The 4,818-nt window shown below is 48.6% G+C and overlaps 1 non-coding gene across 1 annotated transcript; it reads right to left on the bottom strand.

The window, feature by feature from the left end:
* Positions 1 to 3,926: 3,926 nt before the first annotated feature.
* Positions 3,927 to 4,004, bottom strand: LOC141464195 (small nucleolar RNA SNORD87). The gene has a single exon (XR_012463249.1). It is a non-coding gene; the product is annotated as a small nucleolar RNA SNORD87 (small nucleolar RNA).
* Positions 4,005 to 4,818: the final 814 nt, after the last annotated feature.

Genomic DNA, 4,818 nt, shown 5'->3' with positions numbered 1-4,818 from the left:
GTGAAAGCGAACTGTGATCTGCACTCTGCTGCCAGAGGGATTGAGAAAAATGCATTAGCGATATCAATTGTAGCATACCATTTGGCCGCCTTGGACTCCAGTTCGTATTGGAGTTCTAACATGTCCGGCACGGCAGCACTCAGCGGTGGAGTAACTTCATTAAGGCCACGATAGTCCACAGTTAGCCTCCACTCTCCATTAGATTTCTGCACTGGCCATATGGGACTGTTAAAGGGCGAGCGAGTCTTGCTGATCACTCCTTGAATCTCTAGTTGACGAATCAGCTTGTGGATGGGGATCAGAGAATCTCGGTTAGTTCGATACTGCCGCCGATGAACTGTTGTGGTAGCAATTGGCACCTGTTGTTCTTCGACCCTCAACAACCCCACAACAGAAGGGTCCTCTGAGAGACCAGGCAAGGTAGACAACTGTTTAACTTCTTCCGCCTCCAAGGCAGCTATGCCAAAAGCCCACCGGTACCCTTTTGGGTCCTTAAAATACCCTCTCCTGAGATAATCTATACCAAGGATGCATGGAGCATCTGGACCAGTCACAATGGGATGCTTTTGCCACTCATTCCCTGTTAGGCTCACTTCAGCCTCCAGTACAGTCAATTCTTGGGATCCCCCTGTCACTCCAGAAATACAAATGGGTTCTGTCCCTCTATAGCTTGATGGTATTAGGGTACACTGTGCACCTGTGTCTACTAAAGCTCTATACTCCTGTGGCTCTGATGTGCCAGGCCATCGAATCCACACTGTCCAATAAACTCGGTTGTCCCTTTCCCCCACCTGGCTGGAGGCAGGGCCCCCCTAATACTGGTCATAGTATCCGTCACTCACCTCGTGCAGAAATGCTCTGGAGGTTCCTTCAAGGGGATCAGAAGTAGGCTCAGGCCTTCTATTCTGTTTGGGGAACTGCACATTGGAAACCGGGGCAGCACTTTTCCTGGGGAGATCTGCTTTTGTGGTTGTTCTTCCTTGCAATTCCTGTACCCGTGCCCGTAGGATTGAAGTAGGTTGTCCATCCCACTTCCTCATGTCCTCTCCGTGGTCACGCAAGCAGAACCACAGGGTGCTTCGTGGGGTGTACTCCCTGTATTCTCTATCTTGAGTGGAAAAACGTCTGTTCCTAACAGCTGAGATACTGGCTCGTACAGGCGGGGAGGACATATTCTCTTCAAGTTGCTGGACCTTCCGGGACAGTTTCTCCACAGCTGAGACGAGGGGAGAAGACAGATTTTCTTCATATTGCCGAAGTCGGGCAGCCACCTCATCCACTGTTGGTCCCTCTTCGCCTTTCCATTCCATCACTGCTAATGAGTTGGCATATGATGATGGTGCGCTCCGTACAAACTTCCGCCACATGGACCTTGTGCATTGGATCTCATCAGGATCTGTGGGAAACTGGGCATTGTCCAGGTCATAATAAATCATCTCCCGCACGGCTAATTCTCTCAGGTACTGAATACCTCTTTCCATGGTGGTCCACTTGCTCGGATGACATACAACATCTTCACTGAAGGGATACCTTTCCCTCACGCCTGACAGGAGTCGCCTCCAGAGGCTGAGAGCTTGTGTCCTTTTCCCAATTGCCTTGTCAATGCCCCCCTCTCTAGACAGAGATCCCAGCTGCCTGGCTTCCCTACTCTCCAATTCCAAGCTACCAGCTCCGTTGTCCCAGCACCGGAGCAGCCAGGTGACAATGTGCTCACCTGGAAGTCGGCTGAAATCTTTTCGCATGTCCCGCAGCTCACTCAGGGACAGGGATCGAGTGATTATCTCTGGTTCTGCCTCTTCCTCTTGTTCTCGTGACAACCCTGGATCATCGTCATCCTTCGCTGAGCGAACTGATTTCTTGGTGTATTTCTTCTTCTGGATAGGGGCAACTGATATGGGCACAGGTTGGTTTTCTGGTTCAGTTGCAGTGCCTGCCACTGGGGCCGGAGCAGCCACCGCGCCTGCCGCAGGGGCCGGAGCAGCCACCGTGCCTGCCGCAGGGGCCGGAGCAGCCACCGTGCCTGCCGCAGGGGCCGGAGCAGCCACCGTGCCTGCCGCAGGGGCCGGAGCAGCCACCGCGCCTGCCGCAGGGGCCGGAGCAGCCACCGCGCCTGCCGCAGGGGCCGGAGCAGCCACCGCGCCTGCCGCAGGGGCCGGAGCAGCCACACTGCCTGTCAGCCTGGTTTCCATCTCTTCCTCCTGAGGATGCTGCGCACCATTGAGCAATGCTTGGTAGATACTGGCCAGGGCCCAGCACAATGCAGTGAGTTGTGCCTCTCTGGAATAGCCACAGCATTTTCCTTTCAAATATTCTATCACTTTATCGGGGTTCTGTAATTGTTCGGTGGTGAAATCCCAGACCATTGGAGGTGAAAAACTCTCTAGATACCTGCCCATGTTCTCCCACATGCCATGCCATCCATGACTCTCCAGCCTTGGGGCAGATCTCGGGGTGGTAGTCTTAAATAGTTGCTTAACCCTAAACAAAAACTGAAAAACATTCAGGAGACCGAGCAATAGGACCAAGCTGGTCTGCATGTCCCAAGAGTATTCAAAATTCTCAAAAACTGGCATATCCAGCACGAAAGAGAAAAGGGAGGTGAAAGAGCTGGGAAAAGCATCCCCCCCTGCTTCCCCTATAGACTCAGTGTGTTTATTAATAAATTCCCCGAGATATGGGCAGGAAAGCAGTGCCAAATAAACAACCCAACATAACCATCTGAACAGTGATGCTATCATATCATAAGTTGATATCGCACAGGACAGCAAAATTATAATCCTGATCCCTCTCCCAGAAGTGATAAACATCATCACGGGGAGTACATAGAGCATGTAAGAGTTTACATAACACAGCCATGAAAACAAACGAAGCAACATTGTCCCCAGTAAATAATACAATAAATACCGATAACAAATTCCTTTTAGCACACTCTGGTCAGATCTGTTTTTATCTCAACCCTCCGAGTTGCCCCACGTTGGGCGCCAAAAAGGACTGTCGTGGTTTAGCCTCAGACGGCAACAAAGGACCACGTGGCAGCCGCTCGCTCAGATGGGGCCCTCCCCCCCAGCGCGGCCGGGAGGGGAGAATCAGAAGAAAAAGGCAAAAACTCGTGGGTTGAGACAAAGGCAATTTAACAGAACAGCAAGGAGAGCAAGAAACAACAACAATAATAACACCGACAGAGGAATACACAACCACGAGTACGATACCACCGCTTGCCGATCGCACCCGGGACGCCCCCGACCGCTCCGCTCCCCTGGGGGATGACTTCCTGCCCCTCCCCTTCCCCGGCTAGCTCCTGTTACCCCCTGAGCATGGCTCACATGGGATGGAATACCTGTGTCCCTGCTAGGTCCTGGGGAGAATTAACCCTATCCCCGCCAGACCCAGGACAGACTCCTACCCTGGATGTCACCCAGCAGGATCATGCTGCTGCTGCTCACACAGCCCCAAACAAACTATAGTCACTGAAAACAGAAATCCAAGATTTTATCCATACACACACTGCATTAAAGATAAGCAGAAAAGCCACTCCCATTAACATTGTAAACACTCTTATTTAGACAAGATAACATTTAAGTTTTCTCTACATGTTTTAACCCCCAATTTATTCAATTTTGATCAATTTATTTGGTACACTTAAATATTCACACTAAGTTCTAAGAGTATCCACAAGGCCATTTCCCTTTCTAGAGTGACACTCTCACCTGAACATCATTTGAGGATTATTCACACATTTTCACTGAACAGCTACTCCTCTGCCTTATTTCTGAGCAGCAGGAAGGGCCACGAAAGCATTTCCAAGTGTGTTAGAACTCAACATTTCAGGCTGCTGGTTTCAACCTGGAAAAAAAAAAATAATTTCAAAATAAGTTAGTCAGTTTTCCATATACCCTTAATCAATCTTATAAGAAGTTATTAACTTTACTGGCATTTCAGATTCAAAGATACACATCAAAGAAAGTCAGATGGGTAAACGGCTAAGATTTCATCATTATGCCAGCAAGATTACTTCTAGAATAGACTTAAATGGAATTCCTTTATAAATCACTAGTTTTAACGAGCCGTATTAAGGAACGTTACACAGTAAAAAAATTGCTGCAAGAAGAGCCCAACTTTTTATCCTTGCCTCGCCCCAGATTCTCCCATTTTAAGCAAAAAATAGAAGACTAGTAGCAGCATGACAAGTAAAGGACACAAAGTCAAGTCAGTCAGTAGGTGAAAAGCATCCTTGACCAACAGGCCACAGCTTCAGCTGATGTAAAAAAGCAACTTACCTTCTTAAACACCCACAATCCTAGAAGTGGATGGAGCCTACTGTTGGCTAGATGTGCGTACAGACGGCTCAAAGAGAGCTGAGAAGGTCATCCGATGTCACAGCACCTTTGAAAGATTAAATAAATAAAATCAGAAGTGATGGTAGCAAATCAAACTGGGAAAACCCTACTAATTAGCTGGCACATCAGATACAACATTGCTCATCACAAAATTCAGCTGGGTAAACGGCAAAGTTATCATCATTATTGCCAGCAAAGTTTTCCGCCCATGGTAAGACTGATGTGATTTTTTTTCCAGGTACCAAACACAAGGGGATGTGTTAAGTTTGTCTCAAGAGATAAACTCTACCCTATGAAGCACAGTAGAACCCTGTTTTTAACTGTTAAGCACAGGATGGATTCGGTATAGCCAGGAACAAGACAGAAAAGCTCTCTTTGGGCACAGAAACGCAGGCCCCTCCCAGTGTTCCAAGCCCCAGATACCAAGTATCTTTCTAGAGGTGAAGTTCACTGCCATGGTCACCTTTCCCTTTGGAATATA

The sequence above is a fragment of the Numenius arquata genome, chromosome 4, assembly GCF_964106895.1.
Source record: "Numenius arquata chromosome 4, bNumArq3.hap1.1, whole genome shotgun sequence".
In the NCBI taxonomy this organism is placed as follows: domain Eukaryota; kingdom Metazoa; phylum Chordata; class Aves; order Charadriiformes; family Scolopacidae; genus Numenius; species Numenius arquata.
The sequence above is the reverse complement of the archived record's forward strand: the minus strand, read 5'-3'. Positions and strand labels throughout refer to the sequence as shown.